Genomic DNA, 24,497 nt, shown 5'->3' on the forward strand with positions numbered 1-24,497 from the left:
TCTAGCTTCAGAAGAAACATTTATAATTGGAGTAAGAAGATGAGAATGGAGGAATATCGGAACAATGTGCATGATTCTGGCTGTGCAGCTTACCTGAGGAACAGTACAAATAACCTTAATAAGGAGGAGAAGGGGGGGGGTTGTCTGGCGAAGTTGAAACTGGAAGAGATCCTTGAATAAGATTGAGAGGTGGGGCCTCTCCAGTTTATCTTACCTCTGGGGTCTACCTCTGCTGTCGGAGTTATGTTTTTAATCTAAAGTATACCCAGTGTGATACCAGCTCACAGACTTGTCTTTCAGCTAAAAAGACTTGATTTTCAGCTCCAAGCAAAAAAATTATTTAAAAGCGAGACCAAACCGATACAGTATATTTTGTATTACTGAAGAAGGCCCTATCTGAACTTTGTTGGTGTAAACTGTAACTTCTCAGAGGTGTTCTGTGATCAAAAGATTACTGGGCATCCAGGCAGATTCACAAATATTTACAAAGCTTATCATTAAAGATTGCAAGTGATGCAAATAAAGTTCGAGGCTGTGTAGAAGACTTCGTCTCATAAATTTATTTTTTTGTTAAATGGATTTCCAAACTGGTCATAAGACACACACACACACACACACACACACACACACACACACACACCCACACCCACACACCCACACACCCACACACACCCACACACACCCACACACACCCACACACACCCACACACACCCACACACCCACACACCCACACACACACACACCCACACACCCACACACACACCCCCCCACACCCACACACGTTGGCATAGTGCAGTAGTTTTCAACCTTTTTAGGTGACATTGCACAAAACAGTCTGATCTCCTTGACAGATCAAATATATATCTAGTAAAAAGGCCTGCCCGTTCAAAAACGGGCGCTAACTCACAGCCGCTAACCCCCACCACCGTCTGAAGTATATGCACACAGGGGGCTGCTTGCTTGGCAGTTGGAAAAAGCTATTATGTTCCAATAAAAATTATTGAAATTGGAAAAGGCTATTATTTCCTGCTGTGCAATGAAAACCTCTGTGAACCACAGACCGCAAACTGTCAGGTCCGGCCCTGTGTCCTAACTGCCCTGGCTGCGCACATGCTCCGTACAAAAAAAGCCAGGGACACACAACCATTCAGTTGATGACGCAGGGACACTTGCATTTAATTGTGTAGGATAGAAAAACGCTAACCATATTCATGAAATTTATGAAAAGAGTGCATTATCCTGAACAGGCTTGAAAATGAGACCTACAAGCTTTCAGGAATATGAATAAAGAGAATCTGTGGGGCAGCTGGGCCTGTTGTGAAGCACACAATTTTGGTATATGTGGCCTAACCTTCAATGGAGACACCTATAGCTCCATTGCTATATCAATGAGCCGCTTTTCTAATTTTAGGTGGGGGCTGCTAGGTAGGAATAATGTGATGCATGCGGGGGGTGCTGGGTGGAGATAATGTGATGCTGGTGGAGGGTGCTGGGTGGGAATAATGGGATGCAGGTGGGTGGGTGCTGGGTGGGAATAATGGGATGCAGGTGGGTGCCTGGTGGGAATAATGGGATGCAGGTGGGTGGGTGCTGGGAGGGGGTAATGTGATGCATGCTGGGGGTGCTGCGTGGGGGTGATGCATGCTGCGGGTGCTGCGTGGGGATAATGTAATGCTGATGGAGGGTGCTGGGTGGGAATAATGTGATGCGGGTGGGACTGATGTAATGCAGGCTAGGGGTGCTGGGTGGGGAAAATGTGATGCAATCCGGGGATGCTGGGTGGGGAAGTGATGTTGGGGATGTGCTGGGGGGATATAGAGAGGTGTGTGTGTGTGTGTGTCTAATTAAAGGAGCTTGGTGGTGAGAGGTAAGGTAGGATGAGGGTGCAGGCTGTGTGAGGAGAAGCAGGTGTGAGTGCTGTATGGGGAGAGGCAGGTAAGGCTGGTTGAGTATGCTAGGTGGGAAAAGACAAGAGTTTAGATGAACAAAGACAGGTGGTGGTGCTGGGTGGAGGCTGAAAGTGCCAGCTGGGTAGAGGCAGGTGACACTAGCTAAGGATGCTCGGTGGGGCAAAGGCAGGTGAGGGTGCTAGCTGGGGAGAAACAGCTGAGGCTAGCAGAGGATGCTAAGTGGGCAGAGGAAGGTGAGGGTGGTGTAAGGCAGATGAGGGTGCTAGGTGGAAGCTGAGGATCTTGGGTGAAGGTTGAGGGTGCTAGCTAAAGAGAGAGGCAGGTGAAGGTGGGGTAAGGTTGGCTGGGAGTGCTGAATGGAGGCTGAAGGTGCTAGGTTGGGAGAGGCAGGTGAGGGTCCTGGACTGTGAGGCTGGCTGATTTTACTTGGTGGGGAGGCCAGTGAGGGGGCTGTATCTTGATTCAGGGGGGTAGCTTGGGAGCTTCAAACAGCCTGTGCCTTCCATCCAGTCTGTGGTTGCCCTCTCTTTCCGCATCTCCTCATCTTCCACAAAATAGAAGTATGACCACAAAACAGAGGCTGCCAATATGTCTGTGAATGTGAGCTCCAGCGGTCATTTTTTTTTTTTTTTTGTCCTTATGTAAAATTATACTGCAGAATGAAGGGGGAGGCAGCAGCAAGACTACAACAGTGACACACAGGGCTGTGGAGTCGGTGCAAAAATCATCCAACTCCTCAGTCTATCAAACTTCTGACTCCACAGCAAGGCTGCCGTGGCATATAAATGTCTCGGAACCCCTACCCATAGCATTACTCAGTTTGCACTAAATATATCAATTTACTAAAACTGTTTAAAGCACACAGGTTACGCATGAGCCCGGTGGAACACTACAACCTTATACAGTGCTGACACTTGCATACACATGTTGGGGCACTGACAGGATTACTGACAAAAAGGAATCCACTTCCTACTTTTTCAAATAATAATAATAATAATTACATTAACACCTACCTTATTATTTCTAACATAATCACCTTTATAATGTACATTTTACTACTCACCTTTATGATTTTATCTTGCACATATTTTTCCTTATACTCTTGCACAACTTCCTTGTTTCTACATATCACTAATATATGAATAAAGATCTTCACATTGGATCCTATTGTATATACAGGATCTTCTCAAAAAATTAGCATATTGTGATAAAGTTCATTATTTTCTGTAATGTACTGATAAACATTAGACTTTCATTTATTTTAGATTCATTACACACAACTGAAGTAGTTCAAGCCTTTTATTGTTTTTCTTATTGATGATATTAGCATACAGCTCAAGAAAACCCAAATTTCCTATCTCAAAAAATTAGCATATTTAATCCGACCAATAAAAGCAAAGTGTTTTTAAAACAAAAAAAGTTAACCTTCAAATAATTATGTTCAGTTATGCACTCAATACTTGGTTGGGAATCCTTTTACAGCAATGACTGCTTCAATGCGGCATGGCATGGAGGCAATCAGCCTGTGACACTGCTCAGGTGTTATGGAGGCCCAGGATGCTTCGATAGCAGCCTTAAGCTCATCCAGAGTGTTGGGTCTTGTGTCTCTCAACTTTCTCTTCACAATATCCCACAGATTCTCTATGGGGTTCAGGTCAGGAGAGTTGGCAGGCCAATTGAGCACAGTAATACCATGGTCAGTAAACCATTTACCAGTGGTTTTGGCACTGTGAGCAGGTGCCAGGTCGTGCTGAAAAATGAAATCTTCATCTCCATAAAGCTTTTCAGCAGATGGAAGCATGAACCCACTTTTGAACCAGAAACAGCGGCAGAAGCGCCTGACCTGGGCTACGGAGAAGCAGCACTGGACTGTTGCTCAGTGGTCCAAAGTACTTTTTTCGGATGAAAGCAACTTTTACATGTCATTCGGAAATCAAGGTGCCAGAGTCTGGAGGAAGACTGGGGAGAGGGAAATGCCAAAATGCCTGAAGTCCAGTGTCAAGTACCCACAGTCAGTGATGGCCCGGGGTGCCATGTCAGCTGCTGGTGTTGGTCCACTGTGTTTTATCAAGGGCAGGGTCAATGCAGCTAGCTATCAGGAGATTTTGGAGCACTTCATGCTTCCATCTGCTGAAAAGCTTTATGGAGATGAAGTTTTCATTTTTCAGCACGACCTAGCACCTGCTCACAGTGCCAAAACCACTGGTAAATGGTTTACTGACCAAGGTATTACTGTGCTCAATTGGCCTGCCAACTCTCCTGACCTGAACCTCATAGAGAATCTGTGGGATATTGTGAAGAGAAAGTTGAGAGACGCAAGACCCAACACTCTGGATGAGCTTAAGGCTGCTATCGAAGCATCCTGGGCCTCCATAACACCTGAGCAGTGCCACAGGCTGATTGCCTCCATGCCACGCCGCATTGAAGCAGTCATTGCTGCAAAAGGATTCCCGACCAAGTATTGAGTGCATAACTGAACATAATTATTTGAAGGTTGACTTTTTTTGTTTTAAAAACACTTTTCTTTTATTGGTCGGATGAAATATGCTAATTTTTTGAGATAGGAAATTTGGGTTTTCTTGAGCTGTATGCCAAAATCATCAATAAGAAAAACAATAAAAGGCTTGAACTACTTCAGTTGTGTGTAATGAATCTAAAATATATGGAAGTCTAATGTTTATCAGTACATTACAGAAAATAATGAACTTTATCACAATATGCTAATTTTTTGAGAAGATCCTGTATTCCTATTCTGTCCTATATAGAAATTGTCAATCTAGCACACACCATACAGTCTTACAAAAAATTTATCAGAAATGTTCACCACTCTGATTTGAGAAAGTTTGAAAAAAGGGACATCCAATAGGGTTTTTCACTTGAATGGAAAAAAAAGCTTTCGATTTTTCTGTACAACCGATTTGTTTTTATTAAATTGCCATAAAATTGGATCATTTAATTGTATCGGTTGTTGCCACCCTAATAAAAATCAGAAATCTGTGAATTAGAAACACAGTTTAGATTTCCCAATGAGTACTAAAAGATGGGGGGAAAAAACACTTGTCTTCTGCAACACTGACCCATTTCCTTTTAAGATTCTTGATATTTTCCCCACAGGCTTTGCGAAATCCATTTTTAGGAAAATGTACATGGAAAAGTCTCCAAGGACAGGAGATTAAAGTCTTTCTTTAACATTTACAAATAGTAAAATTAACAGTGTTAAGCCTTTGGGATAATATACATATTGGCAACGTTTGGAGTACATTAGCCATGATAGTTAAGCCTGCTGCTCAAACCCACCTACTGCGCAGGGAGTCATTTTCAATAAATATGAATATTTGATGTTAGACATGATCCTCAGCGTACGACATTTAAAGATGGTTGTTAAACAAACTTGAACTGTACAAATGAGACCTCCATTCTGCAATATTTATTCAGAATAGTAAAATAATATGTAGAGGGAGAATTACCTGAATAGTAAAATATAATAATCACAAATATAATTCACACACAAAGTCTATAATTATACCAGAAGGCTGTAATTGTGTTTTTGCAGCTATTCTTAGCAATTACATTCGTAAAAAGAGCAGAATGGCAAATGCAAGTAGAAGTATAAATGTGTCAGAGTCAGTTGAATCATTTTGGGCTTCTTTGAAAGAGGGGAAAATAAAACGTTTTAGGTTTTTGCTCATGCAAAGCATGCTATCTCTGGTTCCAGTAATCTGATAGAAATTGTTACATCGTGGTGGGGGAAGCCAACTTTGCTGTCACCACCAGCAACTATACCTTATTCCTTAGCACTAGACCCCATCTTTTCACCCACCTCCTCCCTCAAACCCCACTAATTACACAAAGTTCTTTTTTTCATGCATTTTCCACCAATATCCCAAGGTTATTTTTCTTAAAGGGCATAACTTGCTTTATTTTCCCCTTAGAGCATGGTGTACTCATAATGCTATGTACCCACCATGCAATTTTCCATCATAGCGATGGAACATACCGATATTTTCCAACATTCCTGTACTTTTGTACTTTTGTTTGATCTGAAAATAATCCCATTATCGATCAGGAGCAGATCAGACATGTCAGAAATTATTGGTTCGACTTGTTGATCTGATGGGAAATTGCATGATGTGTACCTGGCAGGGCTGTGGAGTCGGTACAAAAATCTTCCGACTCACGACTCCTCAGTTTCTGAAACCACGACTCCGATTCCAACTCCGACTCCGGGTAACCAAAATCGCTCAGACCTCGACTCCGACTCCTTAGTCTAATACTTAACAGGGCTGTGGATTTTGTACAAAAATCATGCGACTCCGACTCCCGACTCCGACTCCTCAGTTTCTGAAACCATGACTCAGACTCCAACTCCTACTCCGGGTGCCCAAAATTGCCCCGACTCCTCGACTCCAACTCCGACTCCACAGCCCTGGTACCTGGTATAAGATAGCAGGACAGTGTCCATTTATATCCAGGTATGCCATTTTATTAGCCAAAGATGGAGAACAAGTCAATGTATTATTGTTTGTAGTTTTCATGGTATAGTAAATACAAGACTTTTAATATTTTTGGATATCAATGTGATAAATATATATATTTTTTTTTTTTTGGGGGGGGGGGGAGAACCTTTCAACTTGCATAGGTGAATGCAATTGCCTGGCAAGGCAAACTGACACACTGCACTTAAAGAGATTCTGAAGCGAAAATAAATTATTTTTCCTACTAGTTTGCATAAAGAGTATGAGAAGTTAAACGCCACATTCCAGCAGCAAAATGAGGGGTTTATACTTTCAAAGTCGTGGATTTTGCTGCCAAGGGAGGCAGAGCTTTGTACTGCAGCTCTGCCTCTAATGAAGTAAATCTCCGTGCGGATCGCCGCCTCTCCCCGCTCCTCGCTGTGAAGGAAAATTGAGAGGGGCGGGGAGAGGCGGTGAGCAGTGGGGATTGACTTCAGTAGAGGCGGGGATGTGGGGGATATAAACCCCTCGTTTTGCCGCTGGAATGCAGCGTTTCACTTCTCCTCATACTCCTTATGCAAACTAGCAGGTCAAAATAACAATTTATTTTCATTTTAGACTCTCTTTAACTGTAATGGAGCTTAGTAAATTGGACTTTTTGTTGTTCTACTTTGCTCCACACATTTAGATTTTTATTTCATATTGTCACAAAAAAAGTTAGGGGGTTCTTTTCAGTGTGAGGATTTTTAGCACTCCAATTCCAATTGTGTAGGTACTGTTTGAGAAGATTTTCTATGGCAAATCGTATTAGGTGCCACTGCATCGCTTGCTCTTTGTAGCCACAGTTTGCCTAGTGGTCGGCAGCGGCGCCTGCTAATTTAAGGGGTGCCTCTGGCGCACAAATTTCCCACCTTGGCCAATATTGCTATGGGCGCCTACGGCAGCACCCAATTTTCCTGCTTCTATGTAAACACCCACTGGAGAATTGCAACTCCATTAACAAATGACTGCACTTTGTTCTCCCTTCTTCATGCGTGAGCTAAAAGCCATGTCCTCATCATTTATCCTAGTGCCCATTGTTCAATTGCTGTAACTGCAAATAAACTAATGCTCATGGTTCATCTGTTGTATAAAATAAGATGGCCTTTCTCCAAGTCTTTGGTCGAACTTAGTTCTGATAAGTAATATGGTGTATTTTATTGGTTTCAGAAGGTATAATTGTGTCTTTTCCTTCTTTTCCATCTGCTGCTGTGCCTCCGTCATCATTTGGATTTCACCTCTGCAGAAAGTAAGTCACATCTATTTTTCCCTCTGTTCAGTGCAAGTTCTGCATTTATGTATATTTACAGAAGGACAAATTGCAGCGCCTGCAGAAAGTTGTGAAGCTAAGGATACTCAGCAGTTTAAAAAAGAAGTTCTAATGAAAGTTTAATTCTTGTGGCAGCTCTGAATATATTTTTAACCTAGGTTCTTATTGGATATTTACTGTCAAGGTTTTAAAATGTCTTTTTGCATGTGTATGTCGACTTAATCAAACAAGATTTTGCATTTTTTGTGACAGGAGCTAGAATATTTAATGGAAACCGTAAGTCATCTGTTTTATTAAATAATAGTTGTCATACATTGCATTATAAATATTTCCTTTGACTTAGAAGTAGGAATTTGCATTTGTTTCTGTTTGGCTTCACAGTGCAATATGAATGAACCTTCCAATATGAATGGGCCTGAGCAGTGCGTTTGAGGCATTAGCAGTACGGTAGTTTGGATGCAGAGCGATTGGATGATAGTATTGCAGCACTTAAAACAGGCTTTGAAGACTGGCGGTAATGTAACTTTTGGCAGGAAGCCAAACTGTGAGTCTCTCTAGAACTTACTTCCTGTGGCAAAATACGAATTGCATGAAAGTGTGTTGAAAAAAAATATGCTTTTGCACATGTGCAACGTAAAACAGTTTAAAATATCTGCAGTGCCATTGACTTACATGGCTTCCAGTCATTGCATGTAGCCACGAATGTTGACCCACAGTGCGCTGATGCTTTCATGTCAGATGCGAAACTTCCGGCGCACTGCACCGCATCAGGTATGAAATGTCCCATAGACTTTGCTTTAGTGTTACCCTGAGGTAAAAACGGGTAACGCAATGCAATGAAAACTTTCTAGTGTGAAAGCGGCTTGAGGGCTGGTTCAGACAGACATAGCAGCATATACTGGTTTTGGTGTTTTTTCCTTCAATTAGCTTCTTAGTTACCAATGCTTGAACCTGCAATATACACACATTTATTTATGTAATTATTATTAATTATGCTACAGGTTTTCGTAGTTTAGACAGATCCTTGGGCAAGCCACCCATGGCAGCCCTGCATTTTGCTGCAAAAGCTTTTCTGGAAGCTTGAAGAAAAGCATTTGTCAGCTTTTGACAGTGCTTCCCACAGAGGGACATGGAAGCGTGGGCATAAAGGATCCTGGAAGCAACACGTTGCTTCCAGGATCGGCTAAGTGGCAGGCAGAAGACGGCTAAAATCTGAATCAAAATGCTGTTTGCGCAAACTACTGTAAATACTGGTACGTGATCATACCTTTGGCTGTCATCTGAATGGACAGCGTTTAAAGGGGCACTACAGCGAAAAACTGTAAAATTTAAAATATGTGCAAACATATACAAATAAGAAGTACATTTTTTTCCAGAGTAAAATGAGCCATAAATTACTTTTCTCTTATGTTGCTGTCACTTACAGTAGGCAGTAGAATACTGACAGAAGTGACAGGGTTTGGACTAGTCCATCTCTTCATAGGAAATTCTCAGCAAGGCTTTTATTCTTCAAAAAGACATTCCCAAAAAAGGAATTAAACAATGATGGTGACCAGCTTCCCTGCTCGCTACACAGCTTTTTGGCAGTTGGACAGAGCAACTGCCATTCACTAAGTGCTTTTAAAAATAAATATATCCCTGAGAATCCCCTATAAAGAGATGGACTAGTCCAAAACCTGTCGCTTCTGTCAGATTTCTACTACCTACTGTAAGTGACAGCAACATAGAAATGTAATTTATGGCTCATTTTACTCTGGAAAAAATGTACTTCTTATTTGTATATGTTTGCACATATTTAAAATTGTACAGTTTTTCGCTGTAGTACCCCTTTAAACTATGAGTGCCGAGGCTGTTGATTACTGTAGCACCGTGTGAACTAGCTCTTACATGGTTGCATAAAAAGTGATAGTGAAGAGGTGAAATTTTAACTTTCTACCTTATTTTTAAAGATACCCTTTAATGTATCTACCAAAAATATGTGCTTTATAGACACCTGATCTGCTGTATGCTTGTTCAGGGGCTATGGCTAATAGTATTAGAGGCAGAGGATCAGCAGGGCTGCCAGGCAACTGGTATTGCTTAAAAGGAAATAAACATGACAGCCTCCATACACCCCTCTCTTCAGTTCCCCTTTAAGTGAGAGGGATGTGGAGACTGACATATATGTATTTTTTTTCTAAGAAATGCAAATTGCCTGGCTATCCTGCAGATCCTCTGCCTCAAATACTTTGAACCATAGACCTTTTAATCCATATCTGACTGGATTATCTGCATGCTTGTTTTATGTGTGTGATTCAGACACTGATGAAACCAAATGGATCATCAAGACTAATAGGCAACTGGTATAGTTTAAAGAAAACCTGTATCGAAAAAAAACCTCACCTGGGGGGTACTCACCTCGGGTAGGGGAAGCCTCCGGATCCTATTGAGGCTTCCCCTGTCCTCCTCGGTCCCACGGCGGCGGCGATGTAGCTCCCTGAACAGCGGGGATGTAAATATTTCCCTTCCTGGCTCCAGCGCAGGCGCAGTATCGGCGCTTGGCATTAGGTGGAAATAGCTGTTCGCTGTCGGGCCGCTCTACTGCGCAGGCGCAAGTCTCCTGCACCTGCGCAGTAGAGCGGACCCAACAGAGATCGGCTATTTTTGCTTATCTCCGTGTGGAGAGCTGCAACAGCGCCCCCACTGGAGCCAGGAAAGGTGAATAAATCTGTGCTTGTCAGGCTTGTCGAGGGAGGATTCTGGGACACTTTGGGGGAGCCAGCGCTGGACTGCCTGCAGCTACAGGGGAGGGGTAAGCCTCATTGGGACCCTGAGGCTTCCCCCTCCCGAGGTGAGTACCCCCCGGGGGAACTTTTTTTTGTTACAGGTTTTCTTTAAAGGAAATTAATATAGTAGCCACCATGTGCGTCTCACTTCTGGTGTAGTTTCACATAAATTTGTAATACAAGTTAAAATCAACAAAGGTACAATTATAAAATATATAAACATTTTGTCTCTTTTTTTTTTTTTTTTTCATTTTTTCACATATGGGTACCCAGAATGACTAAGAGGGCATATTTATCATAACCAGTGCAAACGGGCTGGCTGCAAATATGAAGTTAAACAGGTGCACACATGGATCGGTACCATGTTCTTGATATAACACTGTGGGAGGGCTTTCACCACAATATCATCCACACCGTCCCCCCACCCCCCCCCCCCCAATTCAGAAAAAAGGTAAAGATTTCTCACGGGAAAGGGGGAATCGGCTACCGAGTTAAAGTTCCTCTTTTAATTATGTCCATAGTGCAATGTATGGCGACAATATATTATTTGGAAATAAAGGTGTATTTTTTACTATTTTTTTTGTTTTGTTTTCTCATTTGTACCATAGCAATAATTGCAAGCCCTTATTTGCAAAAATAACCGCAATATACCCTCATGACATACATATTTTAAAAAGCGGAGTCCCTAAGGTAGTAATTTATCTATTCTATTTTAAATTCTGTCGCTTTGTTCTAATTTTACAAGCTTTTTATTTTGGTACAGAATATTTGAAGATAAACATTTTGTTGCTTTTGATACAGTTTGTCACTAAAAAGAATTCACAAGACATAGGTATCATCCCTAAAACATTCTAAAATCTATTCTACAACTTCTCTCTTTTTTTTTTTTTTCAATTTTTTCTCTCAATCATAAGACACAAGCATACAAAATATAAAACAGGTTATGAACTGTAATAACGGTAGTAAATTACAGAGCAAGTATTATCAAAACACTTTACAGAAGATAAACACATTAGAGGTTATTTATATTGCATACTAAAGTAGTGGGCCCAATACTTCCAGACATGCAGAAGAATACCCTCAGAGCTGGTTCACACTGAGCACTTTTGCAGTGCCCAGTGGATACATTCTCACTGCAGCATTTGTGATTGTGATCAATTGCAACGCGTTGCATGTAGCACTTTGGGGACGATCGCGCTGTGATTCTTGTTCTGTTGAACAGGAATCACAAGTGCAAATCGGGAGATTTTGCCCACGCGATTGCGGTAAAGTGCCCAATGTGATCTAGCTCTTAGCCCGTTAGGGAGTGTGGATTGACTTCTAGACTGACCATGGATTCCCTGAGGTAGGCTTGTAATATTTTCTAAAAGGTAGATGGAGTGGATTTTATGAATGAGATCTTGCCAGGAAGGCGGGGCTGATCTCCAAGTTTTAGCCAGGAGGGCTTTGGCAGCATTACAGAATTGACTCATCAACTTATTCTGATGTCTACTAAGGGAATGAATAGACTTCTGAAATAAGGCCATCCAAGGATCAGGTTGGGTCGTCGCTTCCATAACTTCAGAGGCCAATTCAAAACAATATAGCCATAAGTCCTGAACTAGTGGGCAGTACCACCAGCAGTGAGCCTGATTAGCTGGACAATGACACCCTCTAAGACACATTTCTGTGGTATTCAGGACCCATTTGACCAGTTGCTATGGGTCCATAACCAATCATACCAGATCCTGTAACTCTCCCTAAAATCATAATTAGCCGAGGAGCTAGCCAAGGAGGTAAAAATATCATCATTCTTTCTCATCCCACTGGCTATTGAGTTTGTCCTGTGATTTTGTCGTAGCAGGCAATAAAGAAGGCAGGCTCTGATACTAGACTTCATAGTATGCAAAAGACACAAATCCATCTTGGAGTCTAAGTGAGACATGAGCCCTCTCAAAACTGTTGCGTGACACCCAGAGACCCCCTCCAATTTTCGAGTCAACAAAATGTCTTAATTGGAGGTACTTAAAGAAAAATGAGGAAGGAAGAGTGTACGTTTCTGTGAGCTGAGGCCACGTCATGGTTTTGATCTATACCATCAAGGAAGAAATTCGAAGTTCCAAAAAACTGATTCCAAGGTAGAGGATTCCCAGCTTCTTAAAAAGAAATTTGCAAAGTGAGATGAAGTTATTTAGTATAAAATAAAGGACTGGACATCGAATGGGAGCCTAGGGTTGGGGGCTAACATTAAACAGTTGATGGGGAAGATTAATTCCTGTTCCAAATCTACCCATCTCATCGTGCCCCTAGGGGACGCCCATTGTAGCATTTGGGCTAATCTGAAGGCGGACATTGGGAGTAGTCCATCCCCCAACTACCTCCCCCCCACCCGAGCTGAATATTCATATTTTATGTGGGGGATTTTACCTTTCCATATATATTTAGTGATGTTAGACTAGAAGCATCATATCCTTTTTGACAATCTCAATTGGAAGCTCTCTAAACAAATACAAGACCTTTGGGAGAATAGTCATCTTGACTGCCTTTATCCTACCTAGTAAAGATATGGGGAACTGGAACCACTCTTGTTGAAGTCTGCATTCTACAGCTTATCATGGTTAAAATAATACCACATATCTCATAGTTGATTGTTATTTGGGCATCTAGCAGGCCATTAACGCTGAAGTGTGCAAGTGGCTTTTGTACAGGCCAATTTTGCCACCATACTTTGTCTATAGAAGAGTCTGAACAGCAGAAAAATACTGCAAATTTCTCCATTATGGAAAGCTAACAGCCAAGGCTATTCAAAAATGGGTGTTTTGTAAGCTACCGGCTCGTGTAGTTGTGCTGAAACTTTCCCAAGTTTCATCATCATTTTGAAAATTACATTTTATTTTGACAAGAAGTTTTAAATCAGGATGATATCATTTATTGGCTAACTAAAAAGAATAAGAATAAGCAAGCTTTCGGCCTTGCAGCCTTCGTCGGGCTTAAATCCTGTTTGCTTGCAGGCTGATGGTACAGACAGCTATATACATGCAACATCAAAAGAGGATACATAGATTTTTTTTCAATCATAAATACATGTCATTAAGATGCCTCAAGTGAAACAGAACATCTAAATGTGGTGGAAGGTTGTTAGCTGAGATAAGAATCCTTGTTTATACCATGCTCACAGACCTGGGAGTTGAACTGTCACAGAGGTATTGTAAATTCTGAGTTCACAAGTTTAGCTATATCTCCAATTTCATCCCCTATGGTTTTAATATAAACATTGCTACTGTACATAAAACCCACACATTGTATCTGCCTATTTGTCTTGATTATCACAAGATTTTAATTATGTCCCTAGTACAAAGTATGGTGACAATATATTTGGAATTAAAGGTGTATTTTTTTTTCACAATTTTCATGTGCACGGGAATGCACATGCGGGAGCGCGCATGTGCAACCACGGGAGTGTACGCGCACAGTGGCACCAACACTTTCTGAATTATAAAAACGTCCTGGAGCCATTAAGAGGCTCTAGCACAGTGGTCCTCAAACTAAGGCCCGGGGGCAAATGTGGCCCCCTGAGGCTTTTTTACCGGCCCCCCCCCCACACACAAAATGTATTGTTTATAGATGCGGTCATCTACATCTTTAAATATTGGTGGTCCGCATATAGAATAGCAGTGCTGACACTAACCTTCCACATGGAAGCCAGAAAGCAGTAATTCGCTGGTTTCCAATCAAATTCCACATCAGGTGACACTGCTGTCCAATTGGACTGCAGGTTGTCACCTGGGTATGCTTCACTGTCTGGCTCGCAAAGACTTTTACTTCATTTTATGTATACTCCGGCCACCCAGCAGTCTGAAGTATGTTGACCCGGCCCTCGACCCAAAACTTTTGGGGACCCCTGCTCTAGCAGGATGTTTTTATAAGTCAGCATGTCATTAAGTGGTTAAATGATTTTCTAGTATTGTGGATAATCGAATATTGGTAAAAATACCAATATTCTAACGTTATTTCATGACTGTTACCATTATTTATGTGCCCATTTTTCCTTGCAGCACCATTATAGATATGCCCTATCTATGCTTAACACCAACTCTCCTCTATCTATGCCTACCCCTAGCCATCCCACACAGACTCCTAACACATACCTAACACAAATGGGTACCGACATACGTGCCCATATAAAATGTTGCTTACAGCAGCTATAACAGCAAATTTGGGTGCCGGATTCCCCCTATAAAATAACGGGCATTGCATTACAATATACCCTGCAAGGAATGCAGCCGCAGGGGGGCCCAGAAACCACAGGGGGCCCCAGAAGCCACAGGGGGCCCTGTACTGAGAGACTGACAAGTAAGGGCAAGTAGAGAAAAAAAAACGTTCTGCTTTCTGAAGAATTGCTCTAATGACTGCATCAGTTCAGCCACCGATAAGAAAACATACAAAGTTTTGAAGACAAAGATGTGTGCACTAGCCAATTGAATAACATTGGTTCTGGGAAGGGGGGTGGTTGTTCGGCAGAAGGGTACCCATCCAAAGTTTCACAGGGGGGCCCAGTGATTTCTAGTTACGCCCCTGATTACATGTAATATGCTTTACTCATTGTGCGTAAGACTTTGCTCACATTCTGCTCAACACAGTTTAGTGAATACACCCCTTATCGTTAACTTCCCTTAGCAGAAGCTAGTGGGACCCTGGTACACCTAACTACAGTATGGCGTATGAAGACAACAGTACTTTGCTGACGATGTACTCTTATTCCTGGAGGACCCCCTAGTGCAAGTACCCCAAGTTTTTAATATATTAAAAGAATTCTTAATCCTATCAGGATTAAAAATTAACAAAGACAAAAGTGAATTAATGCCCCTTTCCAAATTAGCAGATACCAGGCAATGGCCCTCATTGGGTCTAAAGGTGACACACACTCACATAAAATACCTGGGAATAAAAATACCTAGAGATCCAACCCAAATATACACATTAAACTACACACCCCTATTTCATCAACTTAAGACCCAATTGGATAGATGATACAAACTACCGATCGGGTTGGCAGGTAGGGTGGCTCTTATAAAAATGACTACAATGGACAGATTGCTATACCCCATGCAAATAGTCCCGCTCCTCATCCGGCACAAGGACATACAGATGCTAGAAACTGCTTTTAGCAAATTTCTGTGGAGGGGAAAAAAAAACCCCGCATTGCCCTAAAAAAATTACAAATGACTAAACAGCTAGGAGGGCTAAATCTTCCCAATCTTAGAAGATATAATTTAGCAGCGATCCTTAGACATGTCCAAGATTGGATCAAAGAAACAAGCAGATACTCAAATTTAAACCTGGAAAAGGAAATGGCAAAGCCCTGGTCGCTCCTTGGTCTCCTGCACTCAAAACTAGCAGAACTCCCTGTAAGACTCAGACAAAATATAATCTTCAGAGACACTATGATGACCTGGAGAGCAGTAAGGAAATCAATGGGCCTACACTGCCTAATATCCAAGTATATGCCCATATGGGGAAATCCTCACTTCCCAATTAGTATTACACAACAGTTTTTTTTTTTAGACTGGGACCAAAAGGGAATAAGCAAGTTGGGAAATCTGTTGCACTTAGACAGTGGCACATGGATGTCTTTCACAGAACTGCGTAGAAAATTTCTATATCTACAGCAGATTTCCTACCATTAGAGATGTCGCGAACCTCCGATTTTCGGTTCGCGAACCGGGTTCGCGAACTTCCGCGGAAGGTTCGGTTCGCGAACCGCAATAGACTTCAATGGGGAGGCGAACTTTGAAAAATAGAAAACATTATGCTGGCCACAAAAGTGATGGAAAAGATGTTTCAAGGGGTCTAACACCTGGAGGGGGGCATGGCGGAGTGGGATGCCAAAAGTCCCGGGGAAAAATCTGGATGTGACGCAAAGCAGCGTTTTAAGGGCAGAAATCACATTGAATGCTAAATTGCAGGCCTAACGTGCTTTAAAACATCTTGCATGTGTATACATCAATCAGGGAGTGTAATTAGAGTACTGCTTCACACTGACACACCAAACTCACTGTGTAACGCACCACAAACAGCTGTTTGTGTAGTGACGGCCATGCTGGACTACTGCGCAACATGGCGAGATTGCTCTTCCTCACTCAGTGATGTCAGGTAATGTGTGACTTCCTTCTCAACTTTCCATGGCATTGTTAAAAAGCTTACGTTTTGTCTTTAAGTTACATTTTCTACTTGCTGTGTACTTGTTCAGTACCGCTACAATGAGAATCCTGTGGAGGCGGGCAAGTCTGCCATTGTGACCCCGGGTAATGGCCGGGGAATGAGGGGTTTGAATCCAGTGTGGAGCTTGAGCAACGGCTACCACTACACATCCAAGGAGGGCAGCGGGCAGGCATGCACGCCCGCCCGCCCCGAGGTAGTGACCAAACATAACAATACAGGAGGAGGACTTTCGAGGCCCTGCTGTGTATTTGAAATGAATGTACTTTAAATCCTTTAACGAGAACCAGTTAAGGCGGGCAAAGATGACACCACATTCCTTTCACGAGAATCATATGGAGGCGGGCAAGTCTGCCATTTGTGACCCCGGGTAATGGCCGGGGAATGAGGGATGGAATCCGGTGTGGAGCCTGAGAAACGGCTACCACTACACATCCAAGGAGGGCAGCAGGCAGGCATGCACGCCCGCCCCAAAGTAGTGACCAAAAATAACAATACAGGAGGCGGACTTTCGAGGCCCTGCTGTGTATTTGAAATGAATTAACTTTAAATCCTTTAACGGGAATCCTTTATGGAGGGCAAGTCTGCCATTGTCACCGCGGGGAATGAAGGTTGGATTCCGGCCCGAAGTGGGAGCCTGCTGAGACCCATGCTGTAGCTGCCCTGACCGTGCTTTGCAGACCAGGCATCTGTGGTCAGATGGACCCTTGAGCCAGCGAAAGACAAACCAAGTCCAAAGCATTTGCCAAGAATGTTTTACGGAGGGCAAGTTTTTTTGCCCTTTTTTTTAATTTTTTGAAAATGATAGATGGTTGTATTTTTAAATTGTTTAAAAGTGTGTCCATTCAAGTGCAAGGTAAGCACTGACTGCCAGGTATAATGTGCAGTCACAGATGCAGTGAAAGGTATGCAGTGACTGCAAACAGCCGTTTGTGTAGTGACGGCTGTGGTGCGCACCATGACGAGAGTGCAGGTGATGGTGGCTTTTCAGCCCATTTGCTCGCCTGGCTGATGTAGCTGAATGACAGAACAGTGACTGTCCAGCTGATCAAATTTGGTCTGACCACAATGAAGCAACGACCTTATTATCTTTTGTGTGCCACCCCCACCCGAGACACTCAAATAGCCGGCGGTCATTGCTTCATTGTGATGCGCAAGCCCCTTCACCGCGGCAAGGTAATGATCACGAAGGGGGATGGGCACATGTACACGCACCAGAAAAATTAGTGTAGCGGCCGCAAATTCAGGAATCCGCCTAGAGTCCTGGACCCTGTTGGTAGTGGCGGAGAAGGCAGTCAAGCGGCCTGCAGGCAGAGATGCTGTGTGTGGGGACTGGCTTAGTCTTCGGTCGTGCAGTATCCCTCCGTGATCCATTCCTCATTCATTTTGATAAAGGTCAGGTACTGAACACTGTCGTGACTTAGGCGACTTCTCTTCTCCGTAACTATGCCTCCAGCTGCACTGAAGGTCCTTTTTGACAGGACGCTTGCGGCAGGGCGAGAGAGAAGTTGTATGGCAAATTGGGCCAGCTCTGGCCACAGGTCAAGCCTGCGCAACCAGTAGGCCAAGGGTTCATCGTCGCTTTTTTCGCAGAGTCTACATCCACACTCAAGGCCAGGTAGTCGGCTACCTGCCGGTCCATGCGTTGGTGGAGGGTGGATCCGGAAGGACTATGGCGAGGAGTTGGACTAAAGAACGTCCGCAGGTCCGACATCACCCTGAGATCGCTGGAGCGTCCTGTTCTTGCCTGCGTGGACTTGGGAGGAGGAGGGTTACTGCCAGTGGTACCTTGATTGCGTTGTGCAGCCACATCACCCTTAAATGCATTGTAAAGCATCATCGACAGCTTGTTCTGCTAGTGCTGCATCCTTTCCGCCTTTTGTTGAGTTGCTAAGAGGTCCGCCACTTTGTGCCTGTACCGAGGGTCTAGTAGCGTGGCCACCCAGTACAGGTCATTCGTTTTGAGTTTTTTGATACGGGGGTCCCTCAACAGGCTGGACAACATGAAAGAGGACATCTGCACAAAGCTGGATGCAGACGTACTCTCCATCTCCTCTTGCTCTTCCTCAGTGACGGGACGCAACTCCTCTTCCTCCCCCCAGCCACGAACAATACCACGGGAACGTGGAGCAGCAGAAGCCCCCTGTGATGGCTGCCGCGGTTGTTCTCGTCCGCCGCCTCTTCCTCCTCCACAGAAACACCTTCCTCATCATCACCATCATCAGCATCATCAGTCTGACTCCTCTCCTTCCCCACACGACTCATCTTCTTCCTCCTCCTCCCCCCTCTGTGCTGCCGCCGGTGTTGTGGAAACATCGGGTTCGTGTGTAAATGGCTCCCACGACTCCTGCTGCCCTAACTCCTCTTGTTCACGCTCCTCCACAGCTGTATCCACCACTCTACGCACAGCACGCTCCAGGAAGTAGGCGTAGGGGATCAAGTCGCTGATGGTGCCCTCATCGCGACTCACCAGTTTGGTCACCTCCTCAAAGGGCTCCATGACCCTGCATGCATTTCGCATCAGTGTCCAGTTGTTGGGCCACAACATCCCCATCCTCCCAGATTGTGTCCTTGTACTGTAATGATACAGGTACTGGGTGACGGCTTTCTCCTGGTCTAGCAGGCGAGAGAACATGAGCAGGGTGGAATTCCAGCGAGTCGGGCTATCGCAAATCAGGCGTCTCACCGGCAAGTTGTTTCTACGCTGAATGTCCGCAAAGCGTGCCATGGCCTTGTAAGAGCGCCTGAAATGCCCACACAACTTCCTGGCCTGCTTCAGGACGCCCTCTAAGCCTGGGTACTTGGACACAAATCTTTGCACGACCAGATTAAGCACATGTGCCATGCAGGGTATGTGTGTCAGCTTTCCCAAATTCAACGCAGCAATAAGATTGCTGCCGTTGTCACACACCACGTTGCCGATCTCAAGCTTGTGCGGGGTCAGCCATTGCTCCACCTGTTTGTTAAGAGCAGCCAGGAGAGCTGCTCCAGTGTGACTCTCCGCTTTCAGGCAAGACATGTCTAACACTGCATGACACCGTCGCACCTGGCATGCAGCATAGGCCCTGGGGTGCTGGGGCTGTGTAGCTGGAGAGGAGATGGCGGCACCAGCCAAGGAGGAGGAGGATGACAGCGAAGCGGTGATAGCAGGTGGAGAGGAGGTGGCTGGAGGCCTGCCTGCAAGCCGTGGAGGTGTGACAAGTCGGTCCTCTGTGCAGCTACGTACTCCCTGCTTGCTGCCATCGGTCACCAGGTTGACCCAATGGGCTGTGTATGTAATGTAGTGGCCCTGCCCGTGCTTGGCAGACCAGGCATCCGTGGTCAGGTGGACCCTTGACCCAACGCTGTGTGCCAGAGATGACACCACTTGCCTCTCAACTGCACAGTACAGTTTGGGTTTGGCCTTTTGTGAAAAATAATTGCGGCCTGGTATCTTCCACTGCGGTGTACCAATGGCCGCAAACTTACGGAAAGCCTCCGACTCCACCAGCTTGTATGGTAATAGCTGGCGAGCTAATAGTTCCGCCACGCCAGCTGTCAGGCGCCGGGCAAGAGGGTGACTGGCAGACATTTGCTTCTTCCGCTCAAACACTTCCTTCACGGGCAGCTGGGTCCTGCGTTGGGCAGAGGAGAAGGAACCGCTGAAGGGAAGAGGCGGTGTGGAGGGTGGCTGTGAAGGTGCAAGGGAGAAAGTGGATGAAGACGATGCACCTGAAGGAGGAAGAGGAGAAGGAAGGTGGCTTGTCTTTTGAGGGGTGCTGCTTTTCCTCAGGTGTTGCCATAGCTGTTTGTGCCTTCACTCCAGGTGCCTTCATAAGGCACTTGTCCCTACGTGAGAGTTGGCCTTTCCACGGCTCAATTTTTGCTGGCAGAGACAACAGATGGCTTTGCTTCGATCTGAAACACACGTGAAAAAATTTCCAAACTGCTGAACCTCCTGGGGTGATGGCGCTACGGTGGCATCAGCAGCTGACGTTGAAGGGCATGTTGGCTGGCTGGCCATAGCTGGTGATACATGGCGCCGGACACTGCCCCCAGCTGTTTCTGAGGACGAGCTCCCTCTGCTTCTATCATGGAGTCGTCTCCTCCTACTCCTCTCTGACTCTTCCTCTGAACTGTCCCCCTGGTCATCTCCTCTACCGGGAACATATGTGGTATCCGTATAATCGTCATCATAATCCTCCTGGCCAGCTGCGCTTTCCTCAGACACCTCCTCAAGTGCACCAACTTCAGGTGGTCCACCATCATCCCCATCCACACACGTTACGTCCATACTATCGCCACCTAACTCAGACGTATGAGGTGGTGTACCTGCGCCTTCTTGTTTTTATTGCAGTAGTGGCTGGGAATCGGTGATTTCACCACCACCACCAAATAACTCCTGCGAAGTGTCAAATGCAGTGGATGTGGTGCTTGTTGTAGCGCTGGTGGCTGCGGGAGATGAGGTGTTCTGTGTTAAATACTCAAGCAACTCCTCACGATTTTGGGAAATGATGGCACGTGCCTTCTTCTGAGCACTGTATTTTGGGGCAGGTCCGCACGAAATCACAGCAACACCACCTCGCACAGCCACAGACCTGCCGGTGCCTGGTGGCCTTCCTCTGGGTCTGCCTCTACCTCTACCTCTTCCTCTACCTGGTTTGTCCATTTTGTCCATTTCGGGGGTATGCTAGCTATATGCAGTGGGGTGGGTTCTCACTCAACACAACAGGTAGTTAGATGCAGTGAGCTGGGTTCACTGAACACAACAGGTAGTTAGATGTAGTGAGCTGGGTTCACTGAACAGTAAAGGTACTTAAGATGCAGTGAGGTGGGTTCTCACTCAACACAACAGGTAGTTAGATGCAGTGAGGTGGCCAGGTGGGTTCTTACTCAACACAACAGGTAGTTAGATGCAGTGAGCTGGGTTCACTCAACACAACGCTAGGTATATGCAGTGATGAGGTGGGTTAGGTAAACACAACAGGTACTGGGTAGTTAGATGCAGTGAGCTGGGTTCACTGAACAGTAAAGGTACTTAAGATGCAGTGAGGTGGGTTCTCACTCAACACAACAGGTAGTTAGATGCAGTGAGCTGGGTTCACTCAACACAACGCTAGGTATATGCAGTGATGAGGTGGGTTAAGTAAACACAACAGGTACTGGGGTATATGCAGTACTGGGTAGTACAATGTGCAGCTCCCTGTCACACACACAGGTAGTCACTGAATGTGCTGGGCTGCTGGCAGTGGCACACACAATATCAATTAGCAAGGCTGTGCATGCATCAAAAGTGTCAGTTTGACACACAGAAAAAAAAATGTACAGGATGAGCTCTGAAAAGAGCTGTTGCTGGGTGCTTTAAAAGCAATAATAATCAGTCAGGAGCAAGCAAAGCAGCCTAGAACCTAACTAATCTGTCCCTAGGAGAAAAAGTCTGCAGCAGCTGTCCCTTTCCTCTCTCTAGCAGGCACACGGGTGAGGCTAATGGCCGCCGGACCCTGCCTTATATAAGGGGGGGGGGGGGGCTCCAGGGCTTAGTGTAGCCTGAATGGCTACAATGTGCCTGCTGACTGTGATGCAGAGGGTCAAAGTTGACCCTCATAGTGCATTATGGGGCGAATCGAACTTCCGCAAAAGTTCGCCTGGTGCAGGCGAACGCGAACCCCCTAAGTTCGCCTGGAACCGTTCGCCGGCGAACCGTTTGCTACATCTCTACCTACCATATCTTCAAATACAATCTTTTGTAAAATCACATGTTGCCAGAGTCTCAGATGTAGCGCTTCCAAACTCCTTCGATAACTTAATAAGTCCCGGGGGACCTTTGAAATCCCTGTCAGATTTGGTAGATGGTTTGAGTAGAGCAGAAGGAACTAAACTAACATATACAAGCTTCAAAGCATGGAAAAAAGACTTCCAAAAAGAAAATATAGGTGACCATATAATCCAAGGGTTGAGTGTGTTCAGATCCTACATATCAAACGAACAGCATAGGACATCCCATCTGCTCTTCCTACACAGAGCCAAATACGCTTTTGATATTAAATATGCACACCCCCCAATCCACTATAAACCAGAATGCCCGAAAAGCTCACTGCCAAATGCAAACCTAACACACTGTATATGGGAATGTTATGTGGTGGACCATTTTTGGGACAAGGTAATTGAATATGCAAACAAACTTTGTAAGAAAAAAGTCAAACACTATCTACTATGTCTATTTCACTGCCATGAGGTACAAAGTGTAAACAACCAGGAAAATCCATCCAAACTTTTTCATATACTAGATTGTGAGCCCCTCTGAAGGACAGTTAGTGACAAGACAATATACTCTGTATAGCGCTGCGTAATATGTCGGCGCTATATAAATACTTAAATATATAAATATAAATACTTAAATAAATAAATAAATATACTGGCTATGGCAAAGCGTGTTATCTTTCAAGTCTGGATCAAGCAAAACTCCCCTACATTGGAAATGCTTCAGAAGGAACTGCTCTCCCTTTTCACTCTTGAAAAATTGCAGGTTTCTCAAAACTCACTCCATCCGAAATAAATAAGTTTATGGGTGACTTTGTACTGACTACGTGGTACTGTCGGGAAGATAGAAGTGGCTCACTAGGTGCACTCAAATATCATCCGCCAAATGAAGGAAACTGACATATACAGTTTTCTGGAAATCGTTAAATGAAAATGTGGTTGCATTATATACAGAAAAACTTCTTTATTCCTTAATTCTGAGGGATGGGACTATGTTGGGGGTGGGGAGGAGGGATGAAGGGTAGGGATAGGGGAACAATATTGCCCGTATTTCAGCTTTTGTACCTTGTCGGTTAACTCATAGATCTTCCACTGTTATTGTCTGGAAAATATTGTTCCTTCTGTGTTGTAAAACTTATAAAAACCCAAATAAAATATATTTTAAAAAAAAGGACAAAACAGTAAATAAGAAAACGGCTGTAGGTGCAATAGACTGTGTCTAAATTTGAAATCTTTTGCTGTAAGAGTTGTGTGCGGGTTCATCAAAGACATGAAGAGGAGTTGAACAATGAGTTTAAGTAGGCAACAGCAACATTTCTTGGAGTTCTTTGCAGATGTTAGACTGCATTTCTACAAATCACGTTTAGTATTTGGTGTGTAAAAAAAAAATGCTGCCATTATTACCCCCCCCCCCCCCCCAAAAAAAAATGCAGCAGTTATTACCCTCAAATATAAAATGCAGCATTTATTACCTCCATATCAAGTGCAGAAGTTGTTATCCCAAATATCAAATGCAGAAGTTAATCCCCCCCCCCTCCCATGAAGCCGTTATTATCCAACCACATATCACATGCAGCAGTTATTACCCCCGAATATCAATTACCCCCCTAATATTTTCAGGTTTACATGGTACCTGCTAGGTGTAATCGCCTCCTGGATTTTTTTATATTTTGGATTACTTGGCAGCATCATCACCCGTGTGTAATGTCAGGATCTATTCCTGAGCATCTTGAATTCTTACTGTGTTGTTCTTTCTGCTGCATATTTGAGATAATGAAGGTGAGGGAAACCTTTTATGCAGTTGTTATGGCAGATACCTGTAGGTGCATACGTAAACAAACCAAACTATGAAGTCAGGGAGAGTAGGAGAACAATGTGTTTGTGGGGTCGCTGGAGGGGTTAGATGTCACTAAAAGATTTGGCATGCCAGACACCACTAGACGTCACTAAGGGGGGGGGGGGGGGTAATGCTCCTATTTTTTAACATTACAGAATTCACTTAACCACTTCAGCCTACAGGGTTGGGATTTTTTTACATCTGAGCAACTTTCACCTCCCATTCATTTGCCAATAACTTTATCACTACTTATCACAATTAATTGATCTATATCTTGTTTTTTC

General features: G+C 44.2%; 1 protein-coding gene across 1 annotated transcript in view; it reads left to right on the forward strand.

The window, feature by feature from the left end:
• The first annotated feature begins 7,982 nt into the window (after positions 1-7,982).
• The window catches only part of ASXL3 (ASXL transcriptional regulator 3), a 149,270-nt gene continuing 132,755 nt past the window's right edge, over positions 7,983-24,497 (forward strand). Inside the window, exon 1 of the mRNA XM_068237321.1 lies at positions 7,983-8,218. The gene's annotated coding sequence lies outside the window, so the exon portion shown is untranslated. The remainder of the gene's footprint in view (positions 8,219-24,497) is intronic.

The sequence above is a fragment of the Hyperolius riggenbachi genome, chromosome 5 (assembly GCF_040937935.1).
Source record: "Hyperolius riggenbachi isolate aHypRig1 chromosome 5, aHypRig1.pri, whole genome shotgun sequence".
Taxonomy (NCBI): domain Eukaryota; kingdom Metazoa; phylum Chordata; class Amphibia; order Anura; family Hyperoliidae; genus Hyperolius; species Hyperolius riggenbachi.